This window comes from Rutilus rutilus, assembly GCF_951802725.1.
Source record: "Rutilus rutilus genome assembly, chromosome: 4".
Lineage (NCBI taxonomy): Eukaryota > Metazoa > Chordata > Actinopteri > Cypriniformes > Leuciscidae > Rutilus > Rutilus rutilus.
In genome coordinates, this window is record NC_140212.1 from 18,377,946 (window position 1) to 18,390,054 (window position 12,109).

The window sequence follows — 12,109 nt, forward strand, 5'->3', positions numbered from 1 at the left end:
TGTCCATGATTGTAGCATTAGCACCCTCTATAACTCAAAGCTAGTATTGCATTAAATGTTGGCTGAAAATGTGTTTAGAAGTGCGTCTGTGCATTTCATCACCTTTGAGCTGTCAGACTAATATGCTCAATAATTGTGTTCTGCAGTTTTTTATAATGAAATTAAACAATGGCATAAGGAAAGCATGAAAGAAAAGTGCCAAAAACTGCTCTAAACTCTCCAAGGTTTTTTTTTTTTTTTTTTTTTTTTTTTAGCTTTGGCTGAGAGTCTGATGCACATGGCACACAAAATAAGAAGCTTTTAAGTCATCATCTGATTTGTTCAATTCTACATGATTTCCGAGAGAAGTGTGTGTCAAGTTCTTTAACAGTCCACCTGGAAACAAAGCTGTTGTGACGGCAAACCCCCTTATGGTAAAAAAAAAACACAGTCGTGTTTTCAACGGTGTCAATGAATGCTTACCAGAATAAATGAAACTGCGGATTTTCAAAAGTATGTGGTTCACAACACCATTATTGTGCCATTGTTGCAGTAAACTTACACAACGTTCTCGAATGAATTGCACACCAATCTGTTATTGTGACGACATTGCCATCTTCACACCCCTTACGCTGAACGAAACAAACTGTGATTAGTTGCTTTACATATCGCTCAGACGTCCTCTAGCTTGGCCGATGAAAGACGGCCAAGCTTACATAGTTTACATCTCGCAATTCTGACTTTATTTCTCAGAATTTTGAGATATAAAAGTCAGAATTGCGTGAAATAAAGTTGCAATTGCGTGTTATAAAGTCAGAATTGCGAGATATAAAGTCAGAATAGCGTGAAATAAAGTCGCAATTGCGTGTTATAAAGTCAGAATTGCGAGACATAAAGTCAGAATTGCGTGAAATAAAGTCGCAATTGCGTCTTATAAAGTCAGAATTCTGACTTTTTTTCTTGCAATTGCGACTTTACATCACGCAATTCTGACTTTATAATACGCAATTGGGAGATATAAAGTCAGAATTGCATGATATAAAGTCGCAATTGCGTGTTATAAAGTCAGAATTGTGAGATAAACTATTCTGAAGTAAAAAATAAAAAAAAGTCAGTCTTTTTTTTTTTTCTTAGAATTGGACTTTATATCTCACAATTGTGAGTTTATATCTCACAATTCTGAGAAAATATGTCAGAAACTCGCAATTGCGTGTTATAAAGTCAGAATCGCGTGATATAAAGTCGCAATTGCGAGAAAAAAAGTCAGAATTCTGACTTTATAACACGCAATTGCGACTTTATATCTCGCAATTCTGACTTTATAACACGCAATTCTGACTTTATTTCACGCAATTCTGACTTTATATCTCGCAATTCTTACTTTATAACACGCAATTGCGACTTTATTTCACGCAATTCTGACTTTGTATCTCGCAATTATCATTTAATTTTTTTTATTTTGTGGCGGAAACAAGCTTCCATAAGGAGTAGTGGTAGCACTGTAATTTATAATAATAATAGTAGTAATTATAATAATACTATATTTTAGGCCAGTCAATACAATTATTGTAGATATACACTATTCTCTAGGCCTGGGGGCCACTCTACCACCTCCAGTGAGCACGACCAACAGTTACTAATGAACACATAGATATCATATAAAGGCTAGATGTCTCGTCTGCGCTGCTGGCCAATGGAGCTCGACATCCGCACACGGCGGCCATCTTAAGACAGGGTGCTCGCTCACTCATAACATGGTGCATTGTACTTTTAAATAACCATAACTTGCTCAATTTTCTACCGATTTTCAAACGGTTTGGTTTGTTATAAACGTCAGAGATGTAGCTATTATACTGCATACATATGAATAATTATGTTCAAAATGTTTAAGCATTCAGAATTATAGCCACGTTAATAACGTTTGTAAGAAACCAAACCGTTTGTAAATCCGTCCAGATTTCAGCGAGATAAGAGGATTTGTGTGCGTGCTGCTCACTCACCTTAATTCACAGAGCCCTGTCCTAAGATGGCCGCCGGTGATGCCGGAAGTGACTCCGCCTTAAGACATCTAGCCTTTATATGATATCTATGAATGAACATGCCGACAGGACGTGCTAGTCACACCCACCGACAGCACCCAGAATAGTCGCCTGACCCAGATCATTTATATTTAAAAAGAATACAAATGGTTTTATAATATCAATACCAATACCACCATCCCTACTACCACCATTACCAACAACAACAATAAATAGTAATAATATGCAGCTTTTACATGTAAAATGAAAAGTATAGCTTATAGAACACAATATATACACACACATGTATATGTATACACGAATGATATATTTAATAATACTCAGAAATGATTTATTATAGAAATAGTTTGTATTTATGCATATTGCGCTTCCTTATTATTAATCCATTTAATATCCCAAAGATTTTAGTTGAGGCATCAACTACCTAGCTAGTTTTAATCAATATTTAAGGATGAGAGCAGTGGACTAAAAATGTTATTAAATTTGTATAGTTGGTTTTTAATTGCTGACGTTTGTTTCTCTTTAATAATATGGTCCCTTAATAGATGTAGCCATTGTGTCGTTGATATTTGGCATTTATTTTTTTCCAATTGAGTAGTATTGTTTTTTTGTCGATAGCTAGAGATATGAGCAGAGGTTTGGAATGCTCAAAGGGAGGGTTAATTTGAGATGTGTCACCTAAAAGACATAATAATGGGAGTGCATTAATTGTAATTTTAAAGAAATCTGATAGTTTATTAGCGACATCTATCCAGAACTGATGAACCGGTGGGCATAGCCATTCTGGGGCATGAAGGAAAGTGTCTGGTGTATTTACACTGCAGTTAGTACATCTATCGGAAGTTACTAGTCCCATTTTAAACATCTTACGCTGTGTTATGTGTGTTATGTGTATAATTTTATACTGAATTAACTGGATGTTTATGTTTGTACTTATGATAAAAGTGTTTCTTCAAAATGTTTTCCAAAATTCCTCAATTGTGTTGATATTGAGATCTTTTTCCCATTGTTTAACTGGTGCTACTATTGTTTTAGAGTCTATAGATGATATTAGGGTGTATAATTTACTAAGTGTTTTTAGTGAGTTACTAATCGTGGTGACATGTTTTAGAATTGGGGGAGGTTGTGCAATGTCTTTGTTTCCAATTGTGGTTTTAATAGAATTCCTGATTTATAAGTAATAGTAATACTGTTCTTTTCCTAAATTAAATTTCTGAGTTAATTCTATAAATGTAGCGAAGGTGTTGCCAGTAAACAGGTGATGTAGATGTGTTATACCTTTCTTTTTCCATTTAATATTGTTAAGCGGAATTTTGTTGATAGTAAAATCAGGATTATGCCATATAGGTGAGTTGATGTGTGGTATCAGCTCATGTTTTGTCAATGTATTAATTTGCCACCAAGCAGTGAGAGTTGTTTTAATCATTATGTTCTTAAAAAGATTGTTCTGTTTGATTTTTTTTTTTTTTTGTGAGGGATGGGAGATCAGATATGGTTCTTTCTTTGCATTCTGTTTGTTCTAACTCTAGCCATGGGTTTTGGGGGTTGTCACCTTTGATCCATTTGCAAAAGTATTGTAGATGGGATGCTAAGTAATAGTGCTGAAAATGTGGTGCTGCTAGACCACCACCTTGAGCTTTAAGTGTTTGTAAACTAATCTTAGGATTCTTTTTTTTCCAGTAGAATTTGTTGATTATTTGATTTAATGATGTAAGCCATTTCTTAGTTGGTTGTGCCGGAGTCATGGTGAATAAATAAAGGAGTTTTGGTAGAATACACATTTTAACTGTTGCAATACGACCTACAATGGAAAGCGGTAGGTTCATCCATCGAGTTAAATCATCTTCTATCGTTTTCAACAGTGGATTGAAATTGAGGCTAAACAAGTCAGAGAGGTTCTGGGATATGTTTATTCCTAAATATGTAATATTATTAATTTTGAACGGTGCGTCTTGTATGCTCCTGTCATGTGGTTTCATGTTCAGGGGTAAAATTGTTGATTTCATCCAATTTATGGAGTAGTCTGACATGATAGAATATTCATTGATGAGTTTAATTATTTCTGTAAGAGATGTTTTAGGATTTTGTACAAATAGTAGTATGTCGTCTGCGTATAATGAAATTTTATGATTAGTGTTAATTGATAGAACTCCAATAATTTGATCATTCTGTCTTATTGCAGCAGCAAGAGGTTCTATAAATAAGGCGAAAAGTAATGGTGATAAGGGGCATCCTTGGCGAGTACCTCGTTGAAGTTGGAATGGTGATGATAGTATGCCATTCGTATGCCATTTTTAAGTGTCATGTAAAGAAAATGCCAACTAACTTTATCAAAAGCTTTTTCTGCGTCTAATGATACCATTATGGTCTTTTTTTTTTTTTTTGTGATTACATAGGTTCATAATGTTGAATAATCGTCTGGTATTATTTGATGACTGGCGTCCTTTGATGAAACCTGTTTGGTCTGGATGGATGAGGGATGAAATTACTGATTCAAGACGTTTAGCCAAAGCTTTACTAATCATTTTTAAGTCAGTATTTAAAAGAGATAATGGGCGATAACTAGTGCATAACATTGGGTCTTTGTTTGGTTTAAGTAAGACTGAAATTAGTGCTGTGTTCATGTGAGGTGGAATAAAAGAAGTGTTTTTTAATTTCTGCCGTCATTCGCAAGAATAATGGTGATATAGTTGACCAGAAATGTTTGTAATATTCTGGTGGGTATCAATCTAAACCTGGAGCTTTATTGTTTGATAGAGATTCAAGAGCTTGTTTATATTCGGTTGCTGATATGGATTCTTCTGATTCTCTTTGTGTTGTGTTTAGACTGGGTCTAAATGTTTGAGTGTCATTCATTTTTGGTTCTTTTGCATTACTGTATAGATGTTTATAAAATGTACAAAAAGTATCATTGATGTCTTGTAAGGTGTGGAGTGTCTTTCCTTCTGGATTATTGATCACCGGGATAAGTGTCTTTTCTCTATTACGTTTGAGTAGATTAGCAAGATATTTACCTGATTTGTCATTATGTTCAAAGTGTGTATGTCTTAGGCATTGTTTTTGGAATTCTATCCTTTTATTTATCATGTCTTTATGTTCATCTTTTGTTTTATTTATTTCCTTTAGGATCTGTTCATTGGGAGTATGAGAGTAAATATTGTGTAATGTATGTATTTTATTTTCTAATTCTTTTTCTCGACTTTGTTCCTTTTTGTATTTGTATGTATGATATGATCTTTCCTCTTAGTACAACTTTAGCTGTTTCCCAGAGAGTTGCAGCAGAGATGTCTGGTGTGTCGTTTGTTTCCGTGAAGAACGCCCATTCTTTTTTAAAGTATTCATTAAACTCGTTATCTTGAAGGAATGAAGTATTCATCCTCCATCTAAATGATTTTTTAGTATCATTCCTGTTGTTAATAGTTATAGTAACTGGTGCATGGTCAGAAATAATGATAGGGTGTATTGTTGTATTTAAAATGTCAGGGATGAGGGAATTGCTTGTTAAGAAATAATCAATATGTGAATATGATTTATGAACTGCTGAAAAATAACTGTATTCACTTGAGTTTGGGTTTGTAAGTCTCCAGCTATCGCCAAGACCAAGGTCAGTCATGTATTGTTTAATGGTTTCTGTAGATTGCCATGGTTAAAAATGTGATGGTGTATTCGATTTGTCTTGAGTTGGATCAATAACTGTATTAAAATCTCCTCCAATTATGATGGCTGATTGGGGAACGTTGGAAAATTATGGAAAAATTGGGGGTCATCTGTGTTTGGTCCGTAGATATTAGCAATGGTCAGTATTTTATTGTTAAAGGTTATATTGATAATAACATATCATCCTTCTGGATCACATATGGTTGAGTGATTAATAACTGTTATGTTTTTATTGATTAATATAGCTACACCTCTTTTCTTTGAGTTGTAGGATGCCGAGTATATTTGTGTTAATTGTGTATTTGTTCATTTCTTGTGTTCTGATTCCAAAAGATGTGTTTCTTGCAATAAACATATATCTGCCTTGAGTTTTTTTAATGTGGTTTAAAATTTTGGATCTTTTAGCTGCTGAGTTAATGCCTCGTACATTCCAGCTTACTAATTTTAGGTGTGACATTCTGTGTTATGATACTACTATATAGTTTTGTTCAATATTTATTATAAGTACCCGTACCCTATTATATGATGTAAATATAAAATACACATGCAATACATAATCAATGACAGACAAACACAACATGCAACAATGAGAACACTTTTTTTCAAATGAATATACAGATAACATTTTAAATACGTGAAGTAGGTGATTATAGCTGATCTTATATTGCGTTCATTGGCGACATGATTTTTTTTTTTTTTTTTTTTCTCTCCGATCTTCCTTTCGCGGTGGATTATAACCTAAAACCCTTGTTGGGACTAAAAACCTAAAACTGGAAGCCATAAAAGACCACGAATCATTCAAATGCCACATCCAGGTAAAAAAGAGAAATATATATAAGAGAGAAAGAGAAAATGTAAGTATTTCATTGAGACTTGAGATTAAATAAACTGCTTAAGTATTGTAGATCTTGTAGTATTAATTTTCACATGCAGTTACACATTGTCGGTTAAAAACAAGAAAGTGGCTGGTAAAAACATTGAGTGGCTGGTAGATTTTGAAATCCACCAGTCACAGTGGAAAAGTTAATTTCCATCCCTGTTTCCACGTTGTCTCTTGATCCAGTTCTGGTGTTTAAGATGATGGAAGTTGTAATAGTAGATAACTGAGGAGCAGATCGGTTTATTTTTGTTTTAGTTGCGTTCAGGGCGCCGCCATATTAGATCGCACCCGATGTCTCGCGAGATCGTCACAGGCACATCGTCATGGTGTTGTTAAACTCCTTGTGGTGTTCCGTGCAGATACCGCTCTCGGCGCTCCGCGTGTTGTTTGAATTCTCCAAACAACAATGGGAGCGCGGCGTTTTTAAACGTTAAAGCGATGAGCACTCTGCGTTTTTTACAGGTCGCCGAAAGTTGAAGAATGTTCAACTTTGGGTAAAACGCAGCGCTCATCACTGTCACTTTTTACCCAACCGTCCAATCACAGTGGAGGAGGGGCGGGACTAATACCACAGCGACCAACCGCCACATTCTGCTTGTACAACGTCAACAGATGACAACAACAAGCATAATAACGGAACAAAATCATTTAAACCAAGAGCCAGAGAAAATGCGTTACATTGTATCGACATTTTAATATAGATTCAACACGGAAACAAAATATGTGTGAAATGAGATACTAGTAACACTTTCGCGGATATTCCGTATCATAACAAGCAAAGTGTCTCAACTGAAAAAACGCTGCCAAAACGCTCTCAAGCGCCCACAGCTAGGCGTTTTCAGCAGAGCGCTTTGGTGGACACACAGCCTTCGAGTCCAAGGGCTTAGCCTACTTTTGATGTAAAAGGACACTAAGTTTACAACTTACGCACTACTAAATATTTTTGCGTTGCACCATTAAACTCTATGTATAACCTAAATATTAACGGAAGCCTCCGATCAGGAGTAACGGTTGGAATAAAATAGCAGACTGACTGAAATGCATCAATAAGCTCTTGTTTTACCCGACAGACTTCAATTTTTCAGACGTATATGATAATGCTGACATTTACACTCGCTTACATGTTAAGAGAAAGAACATTATGTGAAAAAATTACTTTGTTAGCGGCAATTCAACACAAACTCGTCCTAAATTGGTCCGTGTTGTGCACGTCAAATAAAATCAGTCATAATGTTTTTTGCATCCGTTTTTATTCATTGATCCTTATTAATTTCCTTTTCAAATACGGTTTCTGAATGTTATTTAGCCTACATAAGTACACATACACTTTATCCATGATTAAGTGGTATCATATTAAATGGAAACTTATTTTTATTTTCTTGAGGCAAAAGAAATTCAAATGAAGGATAAATTGAAATTCACAGCATTCCAACACAACTTCACGTGTTTGAAGGCTGCTATTGGATCATCAAGGGTAAACGTCATATTATGCGAGTCGACTATGCATTACTTTACGGAGAGCTTACGACCTACTAGCTACATCTGACTAATGGTGCAACTGAATAAAGTACAGTTACAAACTAGCAAGTAGTTACTAAACCTCTAGTGTGAACTTTACATTTCAATTTAAGAAAGAACTTACGAACGACTGGCACAACACTACCCAGTCCTTCTGCCGTCAGTCTGAAGGTCTGGCTATGTGAGACTAATTCCATTTAGTGATGCAAGCCGTACATAATTTACACAATTTCAAATTTTTCATCAAAGTATTTTGTATTTACTCCGCCCCAGCTCCACTCCAGGTTTTCCATAACCCACTTCATGTTTACTGGTGAAAGAAACCCATGTTTACTGGTGTTTACAGATGTTTTTTTTTTTTTTTATAGCAAACAGCGTAACATCTCAGTGCTGTTGGACTAAATAAGAGCATTCTGGAATTATGTTTTGCAAAATCAATCTAGAGAACCAGAACAGTTGCCTTGATTCCACCCAGCCCTAGCTCCATACTACTTTTTGTACTGAACTTCCTTAGCACTGAACTGTCAATTTTATGCTATTTTTCATTCTTTCCCACTAAACTATATTCTATATTCCTCTCTTGTCGCCAAATTCATTCTCCAGTTTCTCCATTCTATCTTCTCTTTCATCTCATCTCATTCCTTTTCTCTTGCTGCTACTCCTCTTGCTCATTTGTGCCTTTCTTTTGTTCATTCTTTCTTTCATTTTTCACTCTCTATCAGGGAGGGATGTTGGATCGATATTGTGTTTAACATCACCTTTTGGCTACACGCAGCCTTCAGCTAACAAGTCCCGCACGGGTGACCTTTGACCCATGCGATCGATGCTGGCTCAGGGCCCTCATGGGAGTGCTGCTACGGTACCGGGGACGCTGATAGGGTCGCAGAAAACTGCGGTCAGACATCCGCCACCATTGAGAAAGGTGAACTGCCGTCCTCAGGAATGGCAGCCTGAAAGACACAAAAACAGCACTAGGAAGAGGATTCCTTATGTGAGAAAAACAAATGTGCATTATGAGATACTGAAACACAATTTTTAAATGATATTTATTATTTTCTGGGATAATAATACATTATAAATAATGAAATAAAAAAATCTTTCATAATTTACTTGGTCATCTTTTCTTCTGTGGAACACAAGGAGTTATTTATAGTATGTTAAAGTGTCTCTTTTGATACAATGAAAATGAATAGTGATCAAATCTGTCAAGCAAGATCTGTCAATCTCAGAAAAAAGAAACAATAAAAAGAGTATGACATCAAAAGATTTGGACTAGTACACATGCTATCTGGAGTATTTGTATGATGCACTGTAAACATGTTTGTAGTTTTTACATAAAAAAGATAAAAAATGCTATGATAAACACCTGTTAATTGGTTAAATGTGAGTAAACAGATAAAACATGTAAATGGTAAAAAAAATGTATTCCTGGTAAATACTGTCTAAATGTATGGTTTTTGTAAGTAAAGAATACGAATTGCCATATAAATTACAGTAAAAAAACATAAGCCCCTGTGTGACATCATAAATGATAATATTTTATTAAAATGTTTCCTCTTTTTTTGTTATCAGTAATGTACACTGGAGGTTGTTGTTTTTTACATTTAATGTCTATTTCTTTTTATTATTTATTTTTTGTCGTGTGTGTTACCCTGATGATGTTTTGTGTTTGACCCTGTGCATGTTTTATGAACAGATAGGCTACTTACAATGAACAATGAACCGAGAGTTTTCATTTTATATTGTTTTATTTCAGTTAGTAATTTCAGTATTTCAAATTAAACTAGTTTGTTTAGTTTACCTTTTTCATCTAGGATTTATATTCTATTTTATTTCAATTAACATTTTTTTTTTTTTGTAAAAAACATCACTTATCTAGTAATAAAATTATGGATAACACACTATTTCAAACTACAGTCATCTCTCCCTCATTCTGTCCTTTGTTCCACTTTCTCGCAGGAACTTTTGATTCTATATTTAAAACATCAACTTCTTTTAGAAGAAACGATGGGTGCATTTCCAACCTCGCCACATGATAAACCAATAAATCATAGATGCATATTTCAAACAATGCACTAATCTGCATCAACATCAAAACACATCTGGATATTAAAGCTTTTCTCTCTCATACTGTAGCTTCGACTAATATAGAGCTCTTTTCAAATGTCATCGCCTTTATTAAAATTACAGACAACGTTTCCCTTGCATAAACATGTATGCAATTACATTCCAATATGTTCAATTTAGAACCAAATGGCAAAACCGGGAAACGTATGAACATAAATGACATCTGGCATATATACAGTAGTCTGTATACAGTATATGTCTATTTCTGAACTAATATAATGCACTGAAGTAGGCACCAACCAAAGTGATTGTACTTCAAACGCCCATTTCCATTTGTGGCCTCTTGGGAGTGACCCCGCCTACACAGGACCTAGTGACTGTCAGCCATTAAGCAGCTAGAAGTCCAAAAGGCCTCGCAATAACTGCGGTTACAGGTCCTACAATAGAAACTGCGTACAGTATGTGGGCCACACACTCGAAAACCTTCAGTCTTGGGAAAACCAATTGGGAAACCCACATCAACGGCTATTACAGCTCTCACAAAACACAATGAAGCACTGTCCGCCATATCGCCGCTTTAGTCCATGACCACACTTTTCTCCCTGAAACGAAAAGTTTTTTTTTTTAACACTAAATGAGAAGTTAGCAGAGGTTGGAGCCAGGTCTGGTGAATGATTTTTCTTTTTTTGGAACAATAATTGTTTGAAAGTAGAGGGCTCTCATAACGGGAAGCTAATGGTAGCTAATGGCGCCTCATAACTACAACTTGTCCATTTGAATAGCCTAGTGAAACCCTCATTTACACACTATACTCACAAAACTCTCCACAGAAGCACTTCTAACATGTGCTACATGCAGTCAGGCTACGACAATTACTTGTATGATTCTGTGTGAAGGGGAGAAATCGGTTCACTGGAGAGAACATTAGGCAAGATACAAATTTATTGTACCCCATCCCTTTCTCAAGTCCATCGTCTTTGAAGAACCCCTCAACATTGCTACAATGTTGGTCTACTTTGTCTATTCATTTATTCAATATATTCAAAATATATATATTTAAAAAATGTGTATATATACATATATAAAATGACTTGAATACACATTCTATGATGAATATGTTCTAAAATCAAAAAAAAAAAAAAACAGCTTTAAATATTTGAGGGGGAACGTACAAAATGCAAGGGTGATGTCATCATTTTTATTGGGACACAAATAGAAATAATGAAACAACAAAATAAATTAATAAGTTAGTTAGTTAAGGCTGTAAAACGTCATGTGGTACAAACCTGCAAGAATGAATGAATGAAAATTTTTTGTTATTGTTTTGATTTATTATGTTTCTTAAGTTTTATTATTATTATTATTATTATTTATTAAGTGGTAAAGGTAGTTCATGTTGTAAAATGTCATGTGGTTCATTTAGAATGAATGAATGAATGAAAAAAGGAACGAATGAAGAAATGAATGAACGAACGAACGAATCAATGAATGAATGAAAGATTGAATTAACAAGTGAATGAATGAACAAGTGAATGAGTGAGTGAGTGAGTGAGTGAGTAATTGAATGAATGAATGAAATGATGAAAGAATGAACATGTGAGTAAGTGAGTGAGTGAGTGAGTGAGTGAGAAGCCATTAGAGATACTTGACAATTAATAGAGATATGTACAATTTAGTTGCTTGTGTTGCATTTAGTGCATGTGTTTAGTGTAACGTTGAAGAGGAATACTGTTTAAGCTTAGCAAGTACTTCTGATTTAGTTTATCAAGCGACAAGCTTGTGAGGCAGTACAAGAAAGACAAAAAGCATCAATTACACACTTAATGCACATCCTTTTCTCTTCATTTTGTTGCATTAGAGCAAAAAAAGTCGTGACTTTGTCAGCAAGTAAAAAAAAGAAAGAAAAGAGAAATTGCCCAAAACATCAATTTCATTCCTACCAAAATCACTTAAAACAGACATTGCGTTG